This window comes from Oryctolagus cuniculus, chromosome 17 (assembly GCF_051225735.1).
Source record: "Oryctolagus cuniculus isolate XC-2025 breed Fujian yellow rabbit chromosome 17, ASM5122573v1, whole genome shotgun sequence".
NCBI classification, from domain to species: domain Eukaryota; kingdom Metazoa; phylum Chordata; class Mammalia; order Lagomorpha; family Leporidae; genus Oryctolagus; species Oryctolagus cuniculus.
This window is the reverse complement of record NC_142883.1, coordinates 58,422,458-58,447,887: the sequence shown is the minus strand read 5'-3', so window position 1 is coordinate 58,447,887 and position 25,430 is coordinate 58,422,458. Positions and strand designations below refer to the sequence as shown.

General features: G+C 44.8%; 1 long non-coding RNA gene across 6 annotated transcripts in view; it reads right to left on the bottom strand.

Moving 5' to 3' along the window:
• Positions 1–18,360: 18,360 nt before the first annotated feature.
• LOC149121254 (uncharacterized) overlaps positions 18,361–25,430 on the bottom strand; it is a 69,312-nt gene continuing 62,242 nt past the window's right edge. For 5 of the 6 annotated variants that reach the window (XR_016223611.1, XR_016223610.1, XR_016223609.1 and 2 more), the window contains exon 5: positions 18,361–18,613. This is a non-coding gene — a long non-coding RNA (uncharacterized LOC149121254). Of the gene's footprint in view, positions 18,614–20,477; positions 20,671–25,430 lie in introns of those variants that run through there. The other variant, XR_016223608.1, reaches the window with a different exon arrangement.

Sequence of the window (25,430 nt, the reverse complement as noted above, 5' to 3'; positions counted from 1 at the left end):
TGAGCAGGGCCCTGAATGGGGTTCCAGGAAAAGAGGCTCCAACACTTGACCCAAAAAATACTTGAGGGAATAAATGAATCTCAAGGAAAATAGCAAGAAGAAAGTAGTAAGTGTAAAATAATAAATAAGGAAATAATAAATGGAAATTTATTATTAATAAATAATAAGTGGAAACCATTTTCCAAAATCCAAGAGCTGATTCTCCAAGGAGACTAATAAAATAGAAAAGTCTCATAAAAAAAAAAAGCCAAGGGAGTAAATTCCACTCCCTTAATTAAAAAGGGATGTACAACACACAGACACAAAGGAGGCTGGAAATATTGAATGCACCATGTTAAAACCCTCTACTCATTCTTTTGAAGTCTGAATAAAATGGTTTTCTATAGCGAAGTAGGTTTTTGAAACTGGTTACCAAAGAGCAAAACAGAAGAAAAAAATTTAAAATACTATCCCCCCAACTTCTCCAAATACAGACCAGGACAAGGAAACACGCAGGTAGTTTACTCAATGGTATGGCAGTTTAATTAACAGCATTATCTGAAGTGTAAGGATAGCATTATACCAAAATAAATAAGCACCCATCAAAAACCGAGAGGAATATTTTCAGCATATGAGAGAAAAATGAATTGTCTGTTCCATTGTCCCTGACTCCATGTGGTATGACTTAAGATTTTTCAATTTTATAATGGTGTGAGAACATACTCGCTACTCTGTTTTTTTACTTTTACTTTTTTTTTTAAGATTTATTCATTTCTTTGAAAGTCAGAGTTACACAGAGAGAGAAGGAGAGGCAGAGAGAGAGAGAGAGAGAGAGAGGTCTTCCATCTGCTGGTTCACTCCCCAGTTGGCCACAACGACCTGAAGTCAGGAGCCAGGAGCTTCTTCCAGGTCTCCCACGTGGGTACAAGGGCCCAAGGACTTGGGCCATCTTCCACTGCTTTCCCAGGCATAGCAGAGAGAAGATGGATCAGAAGTGGAGCAGCCAGGACTAGAACTGGCGTCCATATGGGATGCCGGCACTGCAGGTGGCAGCTTCACCAGCTATGCCACAGCACTGGCCCCTGTTTTTTCACTTTCAGCACAGGATTTATAAGTTACATGAGATCTTTAACACTTCATTATAAAATAGGTTTCTATTAAATGATTTTGCCCAACCGTAGGCCAAAGTAAGGATTCTGGGCAATTAAAGCACATCCAATATATTGGTCCATTGGCTGGGTTTAGTAAATGAATTTTCAGCTTACATTATTTTCTTTTTTTTTTTTAATTTTATTTATTTGGCAGGCAGAGTTAGACGGTAAGAAAGAGAGAGAGAGAGAGAAAGGTCTTCCTTCCGTTGGTTCACGCCCCAAATGGCTGCTATGGCCCGCACTGTGCCGATCCGAAGCCAGGAGCCAGGTGCTTCCTCCTGGTCTCCCATGCGGGTGCAGGGGCCCAAGCACCTGGGCCATCCTCCACTACCTTCCCGGGCCACAGCAGAGAGCTGGACTGGAAGAGGAGCAACCGGGACTAGAACCCGGCCCATATGGGATGCCTGTGCTACAGTCGGAGCATTAACCAAGTGAGCCACGGCGCCGGCCCCTCAGCTTACATTATTTTAAACTCATGAGGGCCTATTGGGATGCGGCGCCGTTTAAAGTCTGTAATCATCCGTAAGAACACAGACACAAATTAATAACTAGGAAATCCATCTTTTAAAAATGCATCTCACCATTGACAAATAAGTCAAGAGCATGTATAGAAATGACAATATTTTAATATTCAAATATTCAAATTTGTGAATAATCAAGTAAAACAAAGAGCTATTACTTTGGATCTGAGTTAGAACTGCTCATTAAAATATACAGAGTTGAAATAACGAAACGTTGCTATCTTGCTGGTGGACATACAGAATGCCTTCATCTTTCTGATCCACACCCAGACTCGTACGGTTTTATACACCCTGATCCAGTGATTCCACTTTTGCAAGTGCATCAGAAGGGAAAACATCGGCTGGGCACAACGATTTAGGACCAAGGATATTTGCTGGTAAGAACATCGTTTGTGATAGCAAAAAGAAAAAAAAAATACCTTACCGTGATTATGATATAAACATGTAATTCTGCCATCAAATAATATCTTGTTCAAGAATAATACCTGTTACAAAAAAAGGAAGTCACAAACCAGCGTGCCCAGCACACTTTCATTTTGTAATTTTCACAAGGACAAGGGAGAAAATAAAGAGAGAGACTGGAGATAAATATCCAACATTTATAAAACCATTAATCATATTTCTCCATATGGTAAAGTTATGAGAATTTTTTCTCCTTTCTTCTCCTTTCTTCAACATTTCCCCCACAAAGAACACGTGTTACTTTTGTAATTGAAAGAATAACAGTTGAGGGTTTTTTTTTTTCAGACTTTAGACCAGTGTACAATACAGGAAATAGCTGAGTTTCAGCACCTCAAATTAAGAGCTTTCCAGTGTTACATTCTGTTCAGAAGAGTCCAGAAAGTTTTCTTTTCTGTTATTCATCGGGGGTCAGCGATGGGGGAAAAAAAAAAACCTTCCAAGGCCAAGGTCTCGTCCACTTTCAGCTTTCGTTTGATTTAAGAGCTCTCCTCCTTCATTCTTGTACCTCCCCCATGTTTTTAACAAGATCTGGGAATTATAAAATAAAACAAGTGCTAAATACAATACAAGCCTTTCTTTCTTACTTGCCTGGGTTCTATGTAGTCTTTTGGCGAAACCCAAATCCAATCAGCTATCAAATGCTTTCATTAATAAGATTGTCTTACTGGGGCCTACCGAGTATGGCAATTCAAACTAAATTTAATTTAGGATATCTCCCAATCTGTAAGAAAACGGTGGCCTCAAAGATTTACTTTAGTAATTATCCAGAAAGCCTCCTGAAGCTGAAACTCACAGGGAAATAGGGGCCAGTGTCTCTTGCCTCACTGTCCCACAGGCTTTCCCCAGGGAAGCAAAACCAGAAGAAACTGGAAAAAAAAAAAAAAGAAAAAAATGGAAAAAAAAATGGTTACAGTGCTAGAAAATTAAGACTAGAAGGAAATAAATTATAATTATTTAATCCCAAAAAGAGAAGGTGGATCTCAATGCCACGATTCAATACTTACAATGTTATGATGAAGGAAAAAAGCAAAAGAGATTTTTATTTCCACTTTTTTTTTTTTGAAAGGCAGACATGGGGCTCATGCTGTGGAGTAATGGGTAAGGCCACCACCTGCAGTGCTGGCATCCCATATGGGTACCGGTTCAAGTCCTGGCTACTCCACTTCTGATCCAGCTCTCTGCTGTGGCCTGGGAAAGCAGTGGAAGATGGCCCAAGTCCTTGGGCCCCTGTACCCAAGTGGGAGACCTGGAAGAAACTCCTGGCTCCTGGCTTCAGATCCGTCCAGCTCTGGCCATTGAGGCCATTTGGTGAGTGAACCAGCAGATGGAAGACCTCTCTCTGTCTCTCACTGTCTGTAACTCTACCTTTTAAATAAATAAACAAAATCTTAAAATCTAAGAAAGAAAGAAAGAAAAAAAGAAAGAAAGAAAGAAAGAAACCAGCAGAAAGACTGATTTTCCATCCTCTGATTCACTCCCGCAGTAGCAAGGCCTGAGCCAGGCCAAAGGCAGGAGGCTAGAATGCAGTCTAGCTCTCCCATGTGGGTGGCCGGGATCCAAGGACTTGAACCACCACTTGCTCCTCCCAAAGTGCATTCTGGCAGAAAGTTGGAATCAGAAGATGGAACCAGGACTTGAACCCACACACTCATATATGGGAAGCAGACATCCTAAGCAGCATGTTAACTGTGCCAAATGCATACAAACCCATACAAACAGGATTTTAAGAGATAAACCTTTCTGGAAGTGTAAAGTTTATGGGATAATAGAATAGGCTGTTAAAGAATGCATTCCTTTCTTGTTTTTGAAGATTTATTTTATTTGTTTGAAAGGTAGATTTATAAAGAGAGAAGAAGAGATAGAGAGAGAGAGAGAGAGAGAGAGAGAGAGAGCGCTACCCTCTGGTTCACTCCCCAAATGGTTGCAATAGTTAAGGCTGGGCTAGGCTGAAGCCAGGAGCCAGGAGCCAGGAACCAGGAGCTCTAGCTGAGTCTTCCACGTGGGGGACAGGGGCCCAAGGACTAGGGCCATCCTCTGCTGTTTTCGCAAGCCATTAACAGAGAGCTGGGTGGGAAGTGGAGCAGCTGGGATTCAAACCAATGCTCATACAGGGTGCAGGCAGCGACTTAACCTGCTAAGCCACAGTGCCGGCCCCAGCATTTCCTTCTTCTCAGAATTCTAGACATAAGACAGGGGAGAATATGCCGAGGGTCATTTCTGATAGTGGAAAAGAAGTCTCCAAAGACCTGGGCCAGAAATCTTGCTTGTTTGCAACAAATCACCAGCGTTATAGCCATCCAGGATGCGCACCACCCACCACCATGCTCCCTTGATGAGTTTAGTTGTGCTGAGTGGGCTGGGGCTTTTGGGTAGACAGGTGCATATTCAGGGGTCTCAAAAAGCCAGGAGGCCACAAAAATGTTGATCAGTTTTGCAGATGTCGTGGGATCAGTAAGAACCCTTCAACCACTTTTCCAGGGTGTTGAGATCTGTGAGCATCCAACTGTGGCTTACCCCTTAGAATACTTTCCTCTAAATTGTTTATGCTTGTTTATCCTTTAAAAAGAAACACACACACACACACACACACACACACAAGCTTGATGTCTCTGGGTCCATTTACATTTAGCTCATTGGATGGGCCTGGGAGCCTGTTCAGCATCCAAGATGCCTTGTGGGATTCCAAGGAAGCTGCTGGTCTCTGGGGAGATGCTTTTGGTTAGCATGAAACAGAAGCCAAATTGCACAGCCATTGGTTCAGCTCTGTTAGGAAACTCAAGTTGGCTTCCAGCTCCACAAGCCCTCAGTGGGCACCCAGATTGTTAAACTCCATTTGCGTTTGGGTACCCATGCATTCTTCTGTTGTCTGGACTGAAACCAACAGGTGTGTTTGATCGTGGACGTCTGTGTTGGAAGTGATGTCAAGAGTGCCATTGGGCCTGCTGGTTAAGACACTGATTGTGACACCCACATCCTGAATCAGAGTACCTGAGTTCGGTACCTGGCTCCACTCCTGTCTCCTGCTGCTTCCTACCGATGCAGGCTTATGGGGAGCACCAGTGATGGCGGAAGCAGCTGGGTCCCTGCCACCCACATGAGAGACCTGGATTGAGTTCCTGGCACCAGCTTTCCTTGAGCCCTCCCCAGTAACCCCGGCCTGGAGTTGCTGTGGGCATCTGGATGTGAATCTTTCTGTCTTTCAAAGAAATAAATTAATATTTTTTAAAAAGTGAAGGAGGGGCTGGTGCTGTGTGTGGTACATACGGTGGCTTAAGCCTCTGCCTGCGACTCCAGCTCCCCATCTTGCAGCACCAGTTCCAGTCTTACTGCTCTGCTTCTGATCCAGCTCCCTGCTGATAAGGCACCTGGGAAAGCAGCAGAGGATGGCCCGAGTGCTTGGGCCCCTGCACCCATGTGGGAGATCAGGATGCAGTTTGGAGCTCCTGGCTTTGGTCTGGCCCAACCTCAGCTGTTTGTGTCTCTGTACCTCTCAAATAAATAAAGAGAAAGTAGATGTCAGATAAATGGCTTTGCTAAATGAATATGCAAAAGTAATTAGTTCAGAATCTCAGCTTGGATAAGCCCTCATCTCTTGATGATCTTTCTTAATTTGTATCTAAGGTGAAGCTCAATGGCCTAAATGTTTAGCTCTAGAAAATCTCATTCAACACTTTTCAAAAAATGTATTTATTTGAAAGACAGAGTGATGACACAGAGAGAGAAAGTGTGTGTGCAGTGTTGGGGTGGGGAGATTGATCTCCTATCCACTGACTAACTCCCCAAATGGTTGCAACAGCCAGAGCTGAGCCAGGCCAAAGCCAGGATCCAGGAGCTTTATCTGGGTCTCCCACGTAGGTGTCAGGGCCCAAGCACTTGGGCCATCATCTGCTGCTTTCACAAAGAAATTAACAGGGAGCTGGATCAGAAGTGGAACAGCCAAGACTTGAACTGGTGCCCTTATGGGATGTGGGTGCTGCAGGCAGTGGCTTAACACCGGCCCCAGTCATTCAATACTCATGCTTTTGCTCCTGTTTTGCGTACTACACTGTACTGGTCAGAAGGTTCCCGAAACAGATACAATAAACAACCGATGCAGCCTTAAAAAGCAGAGTTTGTAGGTGTGAAGTAATTAGCATGTAATTGAATATGCATTACATGGCACAGATGTTCAATGGTGATGGGGATTCATGGAGAGACAGGGATCTGGTTAAACAGAAGGTGCCGGTGCCGAGGAGGCCTTGTGAGTACGAGGAGGGAGGGAGAGGGAGAGAGGGAGAGAGGGGGTTGCAGGTGCACATGGCGGGTCTATAGTCAGGATGAAGCCTATAGTGGTTTCAGTGGCATGGAGGGGTCTCCTATTTGGAAGCAGTGGGAAGTACGAGAAGAAAAGCTATTGGAGGAAGGCCTAACCAGCCAGGCAAATGCATTTATCCTTGATCCAGGCAGCCCTAGAGCACTCCAGAGTGGGGAAGGCAGCATCGAACAAACTGATTCTGGAGGCAGAGTGTGTGATGAACTGGAGAGGGACTAGATGAAGGTGAGGGGGCCCAGCTATGCAGCAAGTGCAAAAGGAGGGGTTCGCAGGCTCATGGAAGGTTTGCATCTCAAATAACCCCTGGCATGTCCACATTGGTTACACTTTGAGGGAAGCCATAGGAAACTATTGTGCTGCTGCTGAGTCACAGTTGGACATTAGCAATTTCATTTGTGTCAACCTATTCACTGTAAAGTGCAGGTGTAGACAGCCTTCAGGTAGGACTTGATCCAGCGGCTCAATGACGCCACTTAGATCCCAATTTCTCCATCTCTTCCCTCTTTTGCTTTTTACCATGCAATTTTCCCCCAAAGGCTGTCTCTTCTCTCATAAGGAGAGCAACAAATTGCACCTCCTTTGGAAAAACAAAATAGAAACTGTCCAAGAAATAGCAACCCACAGCCCAGGAAGCAAAATGGGAGAAAACCACCTCCCTGGCCAAGACAGAGGTCCCCTCTCACCTGCCTCCTATCCTTGAGGAGGTTGGAGTGCAATGGTGTTTAGAAATGGGCAGAGGCGTTTAGGCATTTTGCACACCAGTTAAGACAATTTGAGATGCCCACATCCTATATCAGAGTGCCTGGATTGATTGAGTCCCCAGCTCTGGCTCTGGTTCCTGACTCACCCTGCTGCTGTTCACCCTAGTAGGTAGTGGGGATGGTCCAATCCGTTTGGTCCCTGTCACCCATGTGGGAGAGTCGGATTGACCTCAGCCTGGCCCAGCTCTGGCTCTTGCAGACATTTGGTGAGTGAAATAGTAGATAAGAGATTCTCTGGCCGGCGCCGCGGCTCACTAGGCTAATCTTCCGCCTTGCGGCGCCGGCACACGGGTTCTAGTCCCGGTCGGGGCGTCGGATTCTGTCCCGGTTGCCCCTCTTCCAGGCCAGCTCTCTGCTGTGGCCAGGGAGTGCAGTGGAGGATGGCCCAAGTACTTGGGCCCTGCACCCCATGGAAGACCAGGATAAGCACCTGGCTCCTGCCATCGGATCAGCGCGGGGCGCCGGCCGCAGCGCGCCGGCCGTGGCGGCCATTGGAGGGTGAACCAACGGCAAAGGAAGACCTTTCTCTCTGTCTCTCTCTCTCACTGTCCACTCTGCCTGTCAAAAAAAAAAAAAAAAAAAAAAAAGGAGAGGTTCTCTGGGGCTGGCTGTTGTGGCGTAGCAGGTAAAGCCATACCCTACAGTGCCAGCATCCCATATGGGCGCTTGTTGGAGTCCTGGCTGCTCCACTTCCGATCCAGCTCCCTGCTAATGATTCTGGAAAGACAACAAAGGATGGTCCAAGTCCTTGGGCCCCTGCACCCATGTCGGAGACCAGGAAGAAGCTCCTGGCTCCTGGCTTCGGATAGGCCAACCTCAGGCCATTGTGGTCAGTTGGGGAGTGAACCAGTGGATGGAAGATCTCTGTCTATCCTTCTCTCTCTCTGTAACTCTGCCTTCAAATAAACAAATAAGTCTTTAAAAAGAGAGAGAGATTCTGTCTCTTCATTCAGTAATAAAATAAAATAAATAAAAATTTTTAAAAATAGAGATATAGACACATACAAGAGTACTTCAATGAGTTCATGGAAAAATAAAATTAAGATTATGTTGGTGTAAAAAAGTTAAAATCCATGCGTAGGCTTTATCATCACACACATTTTCCATGGGGTTTTGAAGACCCCTTGCACATGTATCAATTTTTCACTGACATAAGGAACAAGCTGTTAAGATCACCAGAAAGCTCTGGTAATTGGGTTATCATCAAAAATGGGTCAAACAGCCGGCGCCGCGGCTCACTAGGCTAATCCTCCACCTAGTGGCGCCAGCATACCGGGTTCTAGTCCCGGTCGGGGCACCGGATTCTGTCCCGGTTGCCCCTCTTCCAGGCCTGCTCTCTGCTGTGGCCAGGGAGTGCAGTGGAGGATGGCCCAAGAGCTTGGGCCCTGCACCCCATGGGAGACCAGGAGAAGCACCTGGCTCCTGCCATCGGATCAGCGCGGTGCGCCGGCTGCAGCATGCTGCCCACGGCGGCCACTGGAGGGTGAACCAACGGCGAAGGAAGACCTTTCTCTCTGTCTCTCTCTCTCACTGTCCACTCTGCCTGTCAAAAAAAAAAAAAAAAAAAAAATTGGGCAAACAAAACTGCCCCTAGGATTGCAGCTGTTACTGACAAGGGTAGAAGATACTGTGTCTTTTCACCAATATCCATTTGTGCTGGGTGATATTTGCATAACAGTCTGACAGCACTAAAACCACTCAGTACCATCAGACCACCTTCTCACGTTGTACCCAATCCTTCAGGGTTCATTCTCTGCTCTGAGTTGATTATTTCTGCCTTAATTCATCTCCAGATACTTCATCCCATAGACACTCAGCAGCAGTCTGGCCCTTAAATAAGGCAGCCTCCAAAACGCATCCCCATTGGCGCGGCAAGGCATTTTCTAGATCATTCTGTGCCATCTGCCAACTTAAAGATTTCATGGTGCCTGTGTGCCATTTATTTGGGGGAGGAAAAAATAAAAAACATGGCTAATCAAGACCAGTGCCCATAGCAGTCTCTAGGGGGGCAGCCTTGATTTGTCCACCTGCTGGCCATCAAAGCTGATCTCAGTGACTTATAGCCCGCCCTCTCTGGTGCTGCATTTAGTTCTCCTGCATGCCTTCGCACCTGGATGTGTTGCAAATTCTGCTTTTGTGCAGTCAGTGTAAAAGAAGACAGGTGTTTGCATCATAAAAGAGCCTATGACCTCAGGAGGGAATTGGTAGCCTCCCACCACCCTCCCCCTTCCCCCTCTTTTTTTTTTTTTCTGATTTCTTCAAATGCGTCTGTCCCACCAGGCACCCTATGCTCCACCAGGGGGACAGCTGCCTGAGCAGGACCAAAGAAAGCCGTCAGCCGAATGCTTATTTTATGATGACTCAACAGCTCAGCAATAAATAATAAAAGAAAAAAAGAAGTCAACTTTAGCCATTCTTTCCAAATGTGCTCCAGTTTGTGATTCCTTTGCACTGTTTTCCTGTGAATGTATAGATCCCAAGGCAGGCTTTTCCTCCAAACGCCCCAAGAGCAATTAGAGAGTAAAGAGGGTTGACAGATGCTGGTAATACGCAAACCAGCCGTGCAAATGCTGATCTACCCAGATGTGTGGGTGAGGGGGAGCAGTTAGCATCTGCAAGACTGAGCAGATTAGGATCTAAAATTGGGAGGGGGAGGAGGAAGAAGATGGGGGAGGAACTCTGAGCTTAGCAAATTTCCACCTGGATCACTCAGCATTTGCTAACATCAAGAGAGAGTGTGCCTTGCTCAGAAAAAGAACGCCTTCTTTGTGACGTCATTCCAAACATTATCAGAGGCAGGGCTTTATCCGGGACGGTGCCACTATCATTTCACATAAACGATGGCCTTGAACTTGCATCACCCTAAGACGCAGCCTGGCCCAGATGCAGGTTGAGCATCCTTAATTGGAAAATCCAAAACGTGAACTGCTCCAAATCTTTAAACCTTCTGAGCACCAACATGTTGCCACAGTGGAAAATTCCATACCATGAAACTTTGTTTCAGCCACAAAATTATTTAAAATATGGCATAAAATAACCTTCGGTCTATATACATAAGGCATATAGACTCAAGTCTCATCCCCACCCTATGTCATCATGTTATGCAAATTTTCCAAAATTCCAAATCTGAAACACATCTTGTTCCCAAGCATTTCAGATAAGATACTCAACTTGCATATTAATTAATTTACTTATTATTAATACTGATGGAAACACTGAAAAGGAAAGTATTCATATTCTAGTAACAAAAAGAGGCAAAATAACACAAATATAGCATCTTCCATCTGCTACATAGACTACCTTTTCTTCTTCATGATAGCATTCAATGCCAGGCAGGATATGCTGTAAATTGGTGCAGCTTTTGAGAAATGACTTGGCAATACAAATCAAGAGCTTTAGAAGTAATGCCTTTGGGGGTGGGTGTTTGGCACAATGGTTAAGCCACTGCTTAGGACTCCCATATCCTGCATTGGAGCGCTATGTTAGAGTCCCAGCTCTGTTCTCCATTCCAGCTTCCTGCCAATGCACACGCTGGGAGGCAGCAGATGATGGCTCAAATAGGTTCATCTCTGCCACCCATGTGGGAGACCCAAATTGAGTTCCAGGCTCCTGAATTCAGCCTGGCCCAACCCTAGCTATTCCAGGCTAGGGAATGAACCAATGGTTGGAAGATCTCTCTTTTTCTCTCTATCTTTCAAATAATAAGCATTTTTAAAAACTTAGAGATTGGCATTATGGTGTAATGGGTTAAGCGAACTCTTGCAAGATACAACTGATGGAACTGAAAACCCTTGAGGAGCTAGGAGCTGATACAACACTTCCCCTGCCTAAACAAGCATAGGTTCCCTAAGCCTTGGACCAGAAACTGGTCTGTTGTACTGGTTTCTACTAACTGTGAAGACTCCTGGAGGCATGGCACAGTCCTGACAGAGCCATGCTGTCCCTCCCACTCCTTCTTCCCCTGGGACCAGCACTGTGGTGCAGTAGGTTAAGCCTCTGCCTGCAGCGCTAGGATCCTATATGGGCACTGGTTCAAATCCCAGCTGCTCCACTTCTAATCCAGCTCCATGTTAATGGTCTGGGAAAGCAGTGGAAGATGACCCAATAGAGATACAAGAGAAGATCATTAGGACGAAGCTACTGCTAAATTTAGCCTACAGGGGCTGGCACTGTGGCACAGTAGGCTCCAACTGCTGCAGACATTTGGAGAGTGAACCCGTGGATAGAATACCTCTCTCTCTCTGTATCTCCCTCTCTCTGTCTACAATTTTACTTTTCAAATAAATAAACAAAATCTTAAAAAAAATTTTAGCCTACAAAAAGATGTGTACTGATAGAGGTTATCTCAAAAATGAGGTCAAATATGACAATATGGTATCTTCCCTCTTTTTAACGTTTACCTTAAAAATCGGTAGAGAGGAGTGGATGCTCAATCCAGCAGTTAATATGCCCACATCCCCTATTAGACTACGTGGGTTTGATGCCCAGCTCCAGCCCCTGACCCCAGCTTCACTCGAAAAGCTTTGGGCATTGGAGCATTTCAGTTCCGATGTTCAGATTACCAATGCTCAACTCATCAAAAGCCAAAGAAGGCTGCCTTTTACTCAGTCCCTCCCCGTCCCAGACAGGGTTCGGATGTGATGTGCGCCGCAGGATCTCCCAAGAAAGTGAGACCCGACTCCAGTTCATCCTAAGGGTTAGGATGGCCCATGAGCCACTGCTGCTTATAGCAACAGTCCCATTCCCTCAACAGACAGCTCCTTTCCCAGTGTGAATTCGCTCTGAGTTTCTCCTGTTGCCTCTGCAGCCTGCTCACTGCGGCGCAACCACACCAAGCACAAGTTTATTTGCATCCCAAGTGTCAATCATAGGTGCATTTAAATCCCTTCCCACACCTACCCCACTTTACCCCCAAGTTCCTGGGCTGCAAGAAAAGGCTTTCAACACCCAGACGCAAACCATGAATAACACAAAAATAATCTCCCCTACACCAGCCGGCCCTTTCAGCCCATTGTATGAGGCTGTTTCTTCATTCCTTGAATGGAAATTTGAGCCTTCCTTTGATATACCCAGTCATCTTCAGATGATCAAAAAACCTCCCTGTTCATCTCTGATCACGAAACACAGCCCGCATCTCTGTAATTCAGCATCCCAGGTATGCATAGTCATTGAAAGTCTGAATTCTACTGAAAGGTGCGTTTTTCCCCTCCTCCTCTCTAAGACCGTGCAAGCCCTTAAAGGCAGAAGGTAGTCCCTCTCTCTTAATTCCTTCCATCCACTGGGCCGTGTCTGCTCTTCCAAGCTTGAAGCAAGCAGAGGAATGGGAGACAATTGGTGATGGAGGCTCTTTCTTCCTGGCATGAGTTCATCTGCCATCACTTTCCTCTCACCATAGCAGGTGTCTAATCGAGCCTCTTTGTCCCCTCATGTTGTTCTTTGCCTGTTCATCGGGTACATCCTCAAGCAGCCCAGGTTCGCCTGGTGCAGGTAAATGCACACCATTCAGATGGTCCCTGAATGGATAAGTGAAGACCTGTCCAGCCTCCTTCTAATGAGACTCTCTCCTCTCTGAGTGGGGCCCCTAGTACCCAGGACTCAATCTGGCAGGGACCTTATTCCAAGTTCACAGCGCCTGCAAGGTAGGTGGCGATGTTGCCATCTTACAAACTAGGAAGCCAGAATCCAAGAAAACCCAGAGGAGCTGTTACTGAGCACCCACTGTGTGCAAAGCACTAAGATTTGTATAAGCATTGATTCACTGCTGATTCTTGGGGACAAGGCAATTGTTGGATCCATTTTAAAAGAAGAGTCTTAAAACGGTTTGGCCAGCATCCATCCAAGGCTTCCAACTCTTGAAGCAAGACTGCCAGTGTGGTCTACTTTATTTCCTGGTTTAGTGAAAAGAACAAATCACCCCTGCTGGGGCCTACCTGGTGGTGGTGCCCCAAGTTAAGCTGTTGCTTGTGACACTGGCATCCCATATCAAAGCACCCATTCAAGTCTATCTTGCTCTCTTTTCTTTTTTTTTTTTTTTTATTTATTTGACAGGTAGAGTTATAGACAGTGAGAGAGAGAGAGAGAGAGAGAGAGAGAGAGAGAAAGGTCTTCCTTCTGTTGGTTCACCCCCCAAATAGCCGCTACAGCCGGCACTATGCCGATCCGAAGCCAGGAGCCAGGTGCTTCTTCCTGGTCTCCCATGCGGGTGCAGGGACCCAAGGACTTGGGCCATCCTCCACTGCCTTCCCAGGCAACAGCAGAGAGCTGGACTAGAAGAGGAGCAATCAGGAATAGAACCCAGTGCCCATATGGGATGCTGATGCTGCAGGCAGAAGATAAACCAAGTGAGCCATGGCGCTGGCCCTGCTCTGTTTCCAATCCAGTTTCCTGCTAATGTGCCTGAAGGGAGCAGAAGATGGTGCAGGTGCTTGGGCCTCTGCCACCCATAGACAGGATGCAGGTCCTGGTTCCTGGTATCAGACTGGCCCAGCCCCAGCTGTTGGCAGCCATTTTGGCGAGTGAACCAGAGGTTGGAAAAATCTCTGTTTGTCTCTCTGTCTCTCTGCTTTCAATAAAACCAAACAAAATCTTTTAGAGAAATCACCTCCTCCTTACTAAAGACAAAAAGAGATGTCAGTCAAAGATGATAAAGCCATTAGAAGTATTTTTATATATAATTAGCCAATTTATTGCAGGAGAATCAAGCCAACAAAACTGAAATCCTCAAGAAACTGGAAAATATTTATCCCAACCAAAATTATTGGTCATTAGGATTTCTAGGAGATTTTTCAGTTAATCGTCCTGGTACTTTTTATAATAAATTTGGCCTTCATGCTGACTACACAGTGCAAGTCAAACTTTAATTGTCCTTAAACAGAGGCAGCAGTGATGTGGCCAAAGATGTTCAAACCCAAATCCTCGCCTCCAAGTCACAGGATCTGGGAGCCCCGGTCACTCCAGGCTCCAGGGAGGCAGGAGGTTTGCCTCCTTCACCTGTGTGTTTCCAGGGCCTCGCCAGAGCCTGGCTTATGCAAAGCCACTTCAAAATGTTTTTGGAGGGGTCAGCATTGTGGCACAGGGGGTTAAGCCACTGCTTCCTGTTCTGTTGTCCCCTATCATCGTCCCACTTCCAGTGCTGGCTTCTCTGCTTCCAACCCAGCTCCCTGCTAACGCGCCTAGGAGGACAGCAGATGATGGCCCAAGTACGTGGGTCCCTGCCTCTCGTATGGGAGACCAGGATGGAGTTATGGCCTCCTGGCTTCCACTGGGCCCAGACTCTGCAGCTGTGGCCATTGGAGGAGTGAACTGGCTGATGGAGCCCAGTTGTTTAGTCAAACACCAGTCCATGAAATGAACGTTTGAAGAAAGCTGATAACAACTCCATAGGGTGGTGGGCTGTGTCCAGTCAGTTGCAGGCCCAAAGAGCAAAGACGCAAGAATGCAGCGTCAACTCTTCCCTGGGTCTCCAGTGTCCCCACATGTCCCATACTCAATCACTCTATGTGCACAGGAGTACCCCTTGTTCCAAGGCTTCACTTTCCCTGGTTTCTGTTACCCATAGTCAACTGTGGGTCAACGATAGTAAGTGGGATATTCTAGAAATAAGCAGTTTCAAATGGAATACTTTTCTCCAGAGAGTGATGGGATATCCCTGAGCCCCCCAGAATATGCACCATCCTCTGTCCAGTGCCTCCATGCTGTATTCCCCACCTGACTGTTAGTGCCTCAGTAGATGTCCTGGTTCTCAGACGCACTGTGTTGGTATCACAGTGCCTGTGTTTTCTTAATAATGGCTCCAAAGGGTGAAAGTATTGGTGCTGGCAATTTCACTGTGGCATATTAATACACTTATTCTATGTTGTTAGTAGTTGTTGTAGTTAATGTCTTACTGAGCTTAGTTTGTAAATTCCACTCCATTGTTCTATATGCATATAGGAAAACAGCGTGTGTGTGTGTGTGTGTGTGTGTGTGTGTAGTTCTGTACTTTGTACCAGTTCAGGCATCCAGCAGGGATCTTGGATGAGATAAGAGAGGATAGAAGTATCCAAAGATCACATCAGATCTATTTCTCTAGAGAAGTCTGATTAATGCACGCAGTGACTCCACGTGAGAATCAGTGACCTAGAACAGTGTGTAGGCATGATAGCCAGTCAGTAAATACTCACGGACAGATGAGTGCCTGTTAGGTCAGTTGTCCCTAGATTGTGTCAATTGAAGTGGATTCTGGGAGGCCAGTTCTCTGGGATACCCAGCCCCAAGGAAACCAGGAGACAAGCTAATGTTCAGGGTGGAGTTGGTGACCGGGTTAAGAGGCTTTGTCCAAACACCAAACTCAGCCACTGTTGGTCAGCAAAGCTAAAAAATAGCGAAGGGATTGGCAGGGTCTTTCAGATGGGAAGATGCAAGCATCAATAGGAAATCCAACAGGAGCTCTTTGAAAGACAGAGTAAATGGGATTCTGTTCCCTGCCATTTTCAGAATCAAATGGGACATAGATAGGGTACAGGGAGTGATAGCCATCTATGTGACTTGTGTTTGAAATGCTGGTCTCTAGAGATGAGCATTGAGTTGTAAGAATGGATGACGAGAGACCCTCTCAGAGTCTGCTCATTCAGGGGACCCAACAGCCAACTCCTTTTCCAAATACCCCATGGGCACCACCAAAGGGAAGCCTGGACCAGCTGAGAATAAGAGCAAAGGGTTATCTGTAGGTTTGAGTCCTTAAAGAAGCAGTGGTGGACAGATGACAAGGACACCTCACAAGTGTATAGCCCGATGAGGCTCAGAGCCACTTCCCTGTCTGGGACATCTGAGACAGAGAAGGAAGAAGAAAGTGGTAGCCTGGGGCATCACTGAAGAAGGCACCTGCCACCTGCATCTTTCCAGGGCCAGCTGGAAGGGCACACACCCAGCTCACAGGACACACAAAGAGAGATGCACAGGCAGGTGCGCTGTCACCACACACCGCCCCTTGCTGCCTGGGGCTGCTCAGACAAGGCTGCACCAGTGACTGGCTACAGCAAAAGCCACTCACTCCTCTACAGAATCTAAGCCCAGCATGGCCCACTGTCATTTTACTTGTGCCTGGCCATTCTGAACCAGACCCCAAACACTCTCTGATAAAATCCATCTCAACTGCCAGAAGTAGACAGACATAGATACCGCATGCCATCTCCAACCCCCAAATTACCAGGAGAATGAGAAGACAAAAATCAGTACAGCAGCATCCCCTGATCCGCAAGAGATGCATTCCAAGGTCCATAGTGAATGCTGATGTCACAGGCAGCACAGAACCCTACACACTGCGTTTCCTCCTATCCGTACATTCCTACGGTAAATTAGACACAGTAAGAGATTAACAACTATGACTCACAGTAAAATAAAATGCTTCTAACTGCACACTGTAGTGATAATTATTTAAAACATGAGCTAGTGTTATTTATTTCTGGAATATTCTATTTCAGAGTTTTGGACCTCGATTGCAGAAAGGATGATTGTATTTGGAAAGAAGTCAAAGCAAGCTGAGAGGGTGTGCACATGTCCTTCCAATGATGCGGACTGACTTCTAGGGAAAAAAAAATTCAGTGTCCTTTCTGACTCTCAGATTAGGGGAGTAAGGTGCTGATCACTCAGAATGTACAGGAAAACTCTCACCAGGTCAAAATGCAGAGCCGACACAGAGAAAGGTATCGGATGTCTGCGGCTCCACAGTCTCACATTCCAGTTCCTCCTTGACAGTCTAGAGAAGATGGACCAGTCCCCGCTGGGAGAACAGAACACATGGAAACAAGACAAAGGAGGAAGGAGAAAACGTGCCGCTGGGTTCAGGGCCACGTGGGACTTCCTCCCAGTGTGCATCGGAAAAGCTCATCTTCCAAAATGGGACCAAAATGCCTCCCTGTTTTTGCCATGTCTAATCACCTGTGGGCTGCCTTGCAATGTGAAGGAGAATCTAGAAGATTCTAAAGAATGTTCATTTTTAGAGCGAGAGGATTTTTCAATTTGTTTGGCTTTGGCCCCTTATTTCACCTGTAATTAATATTTTTTTCTTTGAATTGCCAAGAAAAGAGAAACATCACCATTCTCCCAAAGCTCAGAAGTTTGAGATGAATGAAAGCTATTTTGAAATCATGTTATTCGTTGAAATGGATGATTGTGCATAAATCTTTACTTATACAGAGAAACAGGGAGAAGTAGCAAGAGGCAACACATTCCATCCCCAAAATGGGTCCAGGACATTGAGAAAAAAAAAACAACTTAGCGCATTATTAATATTCTATTTAGAACACGATAGGGAACCCACAAAGGCCTCCAGGTACTCCTAGTACCTGATCTGCATTCTGTCTTGTTGAACTAAGGACTCTTTCTTTTTCCCAATGTGTACCCGATTACCAAGAAAGGGAGCCAGCACCAGACCATAATGGTTTAACGCACTGCGTAGAGAGAAAAGGCCTAAAGAAAAAGCAGATGGCAACTCTGTTTGCAGGAGCCGTATAATTTCATGGTGCATTTTCTCTTCATGGCTTCGCTGAAATTCAACCCTGGGGCCAATTCTTCCTGGCAGTCGGGATGGACTCAGCAGTCAGGGAGGAAGAAGCAAGGATGGCGTAAGGCTTCAGAAAGATTAAGCCCCTGGGGTCTCTGATTCCGGATAAGCGTCCACTCTCCTGCCTCAGCCAGACCCCTCCCAAGCTTCTGCCCAACTGAAGTCCTTGGTGATGATCCCAGCTCCAAGTGTGGCTGGTCCACAAGGCAGCTTCCTTCCATGGCACCCCCATTCAGATTCTTCAGCGGCTGGGGCTGGCTCGCCTTTGTAGCGGGGTTGCGCAAGTCAGAGCTGGGGGTCCCACAGACGATGCCCTTTAGGGCAGCACTTGGTTATTAAGAACAGCAGGGACTGAGTGTGAATAGATTCCTGAGAGGAGTCTGCCCACAGGCAGCTACTATCATACACAGCAGATAGAACCCGGAAAATAGGTGAACAAGATCCTTGGAGCAAAAGTCTTCAAAGCGTGGTCCATATCAGCCCCACCTGGCAACTTGTTATCAATGGGAATTCCTAGGCTCCACTGGAACTCATGAGTCAGAAATTCTAGTGGGGGTGAGAGAGGGAAAGTAGGGCACAGCAGTGCATGGTGGGGTGTTTTTAAGATCTTATTTATTTATTTGAAAGTCAGAGTCACAGTGTGAGAAGGAGAAACAGAGAGAGAGAGAGAGAGAGATCTTCCATTCACTGGTTCACTCCCGAAATGGCCACAACTAACAGTACTAGCCAGGCTAAAGCCGGGAGCCAGGAGCTTCTTCCAGGTCTCCCATGTATGCAGCAGGGTCCCAAGCACTTGGGCCATCTTCCACGGCCTTCGCAGGTGCATTAGCAGGTAGCTGGATCAGAAGTGGACAGGAACTGGTGCCCATAGGGAACACACCTTCCTAAGAGGAAACAGGCAGATCCACACTTCAGAACACACTCAATGATTCACAAGGAGGAGAACAATATGAGGCTTCAGGTAACTTGCCCCTCTTTCTCTGAAACCAACGTATTCCACAAAACAGAAACTTTTTTTTTGTAATTTCAATAAGATTTGAGAGAATATTGCATTACTGCAATATTAAGAATAATCTAGTCATCAAAAGAAAGAGGGGTAAAAGGCTAAAGATAGTGTTGGGAAAATTGGATCTCTGCATGCAGAAGTATGAAACAAGATCCCTACCTTATACCCTATACAAAAATCATCTCACAATGGACAGGGTTCTAAACCTAAGACATGAAGCCATCACATTACTAGATGGAAAGATAGGGTAAACCATGCAAGACATTGGCCCAGGCAAAGATTTCTTGGATAAGACCCCAGAGGTGCAGGCAATCAAAGCAAAAATAGACAAATAAGGTTATATCAACTCAGAAGCTTCTGCACAGCCAATAGACAAATGGCAGAATGGAGAAAATATTTGAAAACTATACATCTGATAAAGGATTAATACTTAAAATATATAAGGAGCTCAAAAAACTCAACAACAAAATGAACAATCCAGTTAAGAAATGGGCATATGATATGAACAGGCATTTTTAAAGAAAGAAATGCAAATGACCAACAGCCATGTCAACAGATGCTCAGGATCACTCGCCCGTCAGGGAAATGCAAATAAAAATCTCAATGAGGTTTCACCTCACCTCAGTTAGAATGGCTATGATCCAAAATTCAAAAAATAACAATTGCTGGTGAGGGTGTAAAGAAGGTATCCTAATCCACTGTTGGTGGGTATGTGAACTAGTACAACTGTTATGAAAGAAAGGTTGGAGATTCCTCAAAAATATGAAAATAGATCTACCATATGACCCAGCCATCCCATTCCTGGGAATTTACCCAAAGAAATGAAATCAGCATATGAAAGAGTTACCTGTACCCCCATGTTTATAGTATCTCAATTCACAATAGCTGAGTTATGGAAGCAACCTAGATGTCCATCAACTGATAAGAGGAAAAAGAAAATGTTGTGTACATACCTGATGGAACACTACCCAGCCATTAAAAAAAGAATGAAACCCTGTGTTTTGCAACAAAATGGATATAACTGGAGACCATTATGCATAGTGAGACAAAGTAGACATAAAAAAGACAAATACTATATGTTTTTTCTCATTTGGATTAGCTAATACAGATAGTACCAAAAAGTAATGCATATGTATGAAATAGAAAAAAAGGGAGAAGTTGTGATATTAAAAAAACAAACTTATTAGCATTTCAAGATGAATTTAAAAACCTAAGAGTGGATTGTAAATTTAAACACATACATATATACACACGCACACACACAAGCCTCATGTGCTCAACACCCAACTTAGCAAGTTACCAAAACAGTACAGACAGCCTCTGCATGTCCCTGCCCAAGCACTTCCATCCACTTTTCTCCAGGTTTAACCATCTGGTTACCGTCATACATTGTGATCGTCCAATAACTAAACACTGTGGCAGCAGGAAATAAATCATATACTCTAGAAACTCCAGAAATAAGTGCCAAGAAAACGAACAATGCCTTGTTGCAGTGTTTTCATGTTTTATAGAAACATCGAAGTCATTCCCCAAAACTTTAAAAGATGCTCCTTGGCCAGCTAAAACTTAGGACAGGCATGCTAGGATTTTGCTATCTCCGAAACTTGAGACCATTTCATGATGCTTAGTATATCTAATAAGCCACAATATTCACTGTGAAAAAAAATGTGATCAAACTTCACACTCGTTTCTTTAAAAAAATTTTTTATCTGATTTATTTATTTATTTGAAAGTCAGAATTATACAGAGAGAGGCAGAGAGGTCTTCCATGTGCTGGTTCACTCCCCAGTTGGCCACAAGGGCTGAAGCTGCGCCGATCTGAAGCCAGGAGCCAGGAGCTTCTTCCAGCTATACGGGCGCAGGGGCCCACGCACTTGGGCCATCTTCCACTGCTTTCCCAGGCCATAGCAGAGAGCTGGATCAGAAGTGGAACACCTGGGATTCGAACCAGCGCCTATATGAGATACCGGCACTGCAGGTGATGGCTTAACCTGCTACGCCACAGCACCTTCTCCCCCTCACTCCCCTCACTAGGACTTTAATCCACATCTTTCGTCGGGACTTCTCAGTCACCTGTTTCCAGCTTTCCAAGGTACTGCCTTTTTCCAAAATGACCTCTCTCTGGAATTATAAGGTACTTCTTTGACCTTTGGATTTTCCCTATACTCAAGATCTTCCCACTTCCAACTGCAGGATTTTTGAGACTATCCGCTTTCCAATTTTCCAACTCTTAAAACTTTCCAAGGTAAAAACGTTTAAGGCCCAGACCCAAAGCATTGTGTAACTATTAGGTAATCTGTAATGTTAGGAGCTGGTGTGTACTCTCTCAGATCAGCTATGGAACATATTTGAATGCAGTATCCAAGTAGTTTTTTGTAAATGTTATTGGGAACTACCATACAGCACACGTCCTATCATTTACTCTCTTGAGCCTCTTGAAATTCTCATGGCTCCCACAGGCCTCATTTACCTCCATTATAAACCACAACTCTTGCCTTCTTTGTGATCTTCCAGTTGTCCTAACTTGGCTGGGAGATGGCTGTAGGGAGAGCTCTATGCTGGCTTCTGTGTCTGTCCCACAATATGCCTGACCATCAAGGCCCACCCTGATTACTCTGTTCCAAAACGTGGAGTCACCTACTCCCCCAGGGGCCTTTACTAGGATATCCCAGCACAGGGTCCTCGTTTGTGTACGTGGCTGTTCCACCTGAGCACTGAGAAAGATGCTGCTCCTGGACCTCCGTTAGGATCCAGACAGAAACCGCCATTCTCTTCCACAGGGGCACCACTCCTGTTGATGTCCCGTTATCACCAAGCATCCTACATTCTAATTAAATCTTGCTCTGAATTTGTTTTGACGTTCACGCATGTTCAGCGACCATTTTATATCCAATTGAATACGCCTTGTATTTAAGCTATAGTATCATTTACATTTTAACAACCTTAAGTTCTAAAAAAAATGTGGAGGTGTTTCCATTTGTAAGCCTTCATCTAAACTACAAGTATTCCCTTCTTTTCCATACCATTTTGTGTCTCAGTCATCATCACTCTGAAACTTATATGGTTGGCAGAAAAACAGCAACAAAATTACCCAACAAAAGAGGAAATAATAAAGATAAATGCAGAAATTAATATCATAGAAAACAAAAACATTAATTTAATTAATAATTGATTGTATCAACTAATTATAATTAAAATTAATTTATATAATTATATAACTATAATAATTAATTGTACTCTTATAATTATAATCATGTGGTTAGAATTAAATGATATTAATTAATATAATAGAAAGCAAAGCTGCTTCAATGAAACTAAGGTCTGATTGCTTGAGAAGACCCATAATGCTTTGAGAAGTCCCATCAAGAAGACAATGAGAGAAGACAGACTCAAATAACTTTGGTAATATGGATAAGAACATCTTACAGATGGTGTTTAAAATGATAATTCTAATTCATGGTGAAAGGCACAGACTTTGTGGAGCCCAAATGCTGGTTCATGTCTTGGCTTTGTTTTTTTTGCTGTATCTCCTTAACAAGTCACCTAAACCCTGGTTGCCCCCTACCCTTTATGGGAAAGGGGGCAGGTATTTTAATACCAACTTCATGGAGTTGTAGCAAGGATTAGATGAGTTAGTTTGTGCAAATCCCCCAAACTGCACCTCTCAAAACTACTCTCTTAGGAATTAGCAACTCTGGTTTCCCAGTTTCCAAAGGGTTCTTGACTTCTTTGTTTCTCTCACAACCCACATCCAAGCCGCAAGCAAATCTGATCTTCTCTACTTGCAAAAGTATCCACTGTGTGACTACTGCTCACTGCCTCCATTGCTAGGATTCTACTTCAAGCCACCCCTCAACCTGATCTAGACCATGATAATCAATGTAATTAGTTAATTAGTCAATTAACTGCAGTAATCTATCAAAATCCAAGTTGTCCCCCTTACTTCATCCCTTACTTTGGGACATTCTAGTGTCTGTGGGGCAGTTCAAGGGAACCTTTTGAAATGTGTATCGGGTAATTTCAGTCCCTGGTTCTAATGGCTCTGTATCTGCCTAAAAATACCAACGAGGCGTTGTGTAAACGCAGGCAGAGCTTTATCTGATTTTCCTCTGACTTACTACTCTGCCCTCTGCATCCATTCCATTCCAATCATTCTTATATCCTATCTATTCCCTGACATCCCAGGCTGGAATCTGCCTGGGGCTCATGACATCTGCTCTTCCATCTTCCTGTCCTGCTACTCCCTCCAAATAAATGTTTGGCTACCTCTCTCATTGGCCTCAGCTCTTCTTAAAATGTTGCCTTGGTAAGCCTCTCCTAACAGCCATGATAAAATTTTTCAGCAAACTAGAAACAGGAACTTTCTCAACCTCATCAAGGGCATTGGCAAAAGCTTATAGCTCACATTATATTTGGTGGTGAAAGACTAAACATTTCCCCACAAAACTGAGAACAAAACATAGATGCACACTCACCTCCCATTCAACTCCTGACTGCAAGTCCTAGCCAAGTAAATCAAGAAAAATAAGGCCGGCGCAGTGGCTCACTAGACTAATCCTCCACCTAGCAGCGCCGGCACACCGGGTTCTAGTCCCGGTCAGGGCACCGGATTCTGTCCCGGTTGCCCTTCTTCCAGGCCAGTTCTCTGCTGTGGCCCGGGAGTGCAGTGGAGGATGGCCCAAGTGCTTGGGCCCTGCACCCCATGGGAGACCAGGAGAAGTACCTGGCTCCTGCCATCGGATCAGCGCAGTGCACCGGCTGCGGCGGCCAGTGAACCAGCGGCAAAAGAAGACCTTTCTCTCTGTCTCTCTCTCTCTCACTGTCCACTCTGCCTGTCAAAAAATAAATAATAAATAAATAAGTGAAATGCATACAATTCATAGGGGGAAAATTATACTATATTTATTTGCAGATATGATTATCTGTGTAGAAAATTCAAGGAGCTGCCTTAGGAAGAAATCTCCTAAATCTAGTAAGAGAGTTTATAAAAATGTTACAGGATACAAGGTAGATACACTAATATCAATCATGTTTCTGTGTATTTATAATAAACCATTGGAAACTGAAACTGTAAAATTGTGCCATGTATAATAGCGACTTCTAAAATGAATTACTTATGTTTAAATTTAACAAAACATAGATAAGAGCTATATATCCATGTATATATGTATCATTGCAAAATACTGATGAAAGCAAAAGGAGCTAAAAAAAAAAAAAATAGAAACTCACGTCATATTCATGCTGTAAGTCCCAGCAAGTTCACGTTTGAACTATTCAACCGAGCAATGATATCAGTTCTCCCCCAACTGATTTTTGGATGTGATGCAGTTCACATCAAAATCTCAGCAGATTATTTGTAGCTATAGACACCCTGAATCTAGAATGTATAGGGGAAAGCGAAGCAAATAGAACAGACAATAGAAGTTTGGCCAAGAAAAATAAAAGTGGATGAGTGACAGTTTCTGGATTAAAAATATATTGGAAAGTAATTAAGACGAGGAGGTATTGATAAAGCAACAGACACAATGATCAATGAGACAAAGAGAAACCCAAGAAATAATCTCAGACAAATTTTGCCCACTGATTTTTGCCAGTGATAGAAAGATTATGGAGAAAGGATAGCCTTGGTCAACAAATGATGTTGGGACAGGTGGAAACGCATATTCAAAAATAAAAGAGTTGTGATCTAAACCTTATATCTTACACTAAACCTTAACCTATGTCGCTCCCCGTCTTCGTGGGGGAACGACACAAGACCCTGCGCTGTTCTTCTGTCTGCTCGGCCCTCCCCGGGTTTGCTGCTGGTTCTTCCCGGGTTGGCTACTATCCCTTCCACCTCCGTGGAAGGGCAGTTCCCCCTGGCCGCATTCCCCACTTCCGCAGGGGAGCGGCACACCGCCGGCCGGTTCTCTCGGGGGCTGCACGGGTTCCCTTAGATGTTCCCCATAGATGTTCCTGATGCATGCCGTCTCTCTCCTCCTTTATAGTCCTCCTCCGCGAATCCCAACTCGGCTGCCCACACGCCGAGTACGCTGCTCTCCAATCAGGAGCAAGTCCTACAGTTAATTGGTTGAACTGGAGGCAGCTGTGCGGAAGCTGTTTACTTCTCTCCCAGCGCCATATTGTGGGAGAGCAGATGCATAGAATAAGTCCTAATTCGAGTAACTTAGTCTAGTCCGGATTGCTCCCCACAACCTAAATGATTCAGACCTGTAAATATAAAATATAAAACTTGTAAAAGAAAAATAGGATAAGATCTTTGTTATCTGAGTTGGGCAAAGAGTTCTTAAAATGACACTGAGAGCATGACCCATAAAAGAAAAAGTGGTAAATCAAATGTCATCAAAATTCAAAATTTTTGCTCTGGAGAAGATGTTAAGAAAATGAACTACGGACTAGAAGAAATGTTTTCAAAGCACATATTCCACAAAAGACTTGTATTCAAAATACACCAGTAAGAAGACACTCTAATTTGAAAATGGCCAAAAGACAGTTCATCAAAAAGAATATAGGGAGGAACTGGTGTTATGGCGCAGCAGGTTAAGCCACTGTGGTTCTGGCAGCCCACACTGGAGCGCTGTTTCTATTCCCAGCTGCTCTACTTCTGATCCAGATTCCTGCTACTGATGTGCCTGGGAAGCAGCAGAAGATGGCCCAAGTACTTGAGCTGCTCCCACCCACCTGGGAAAACATGA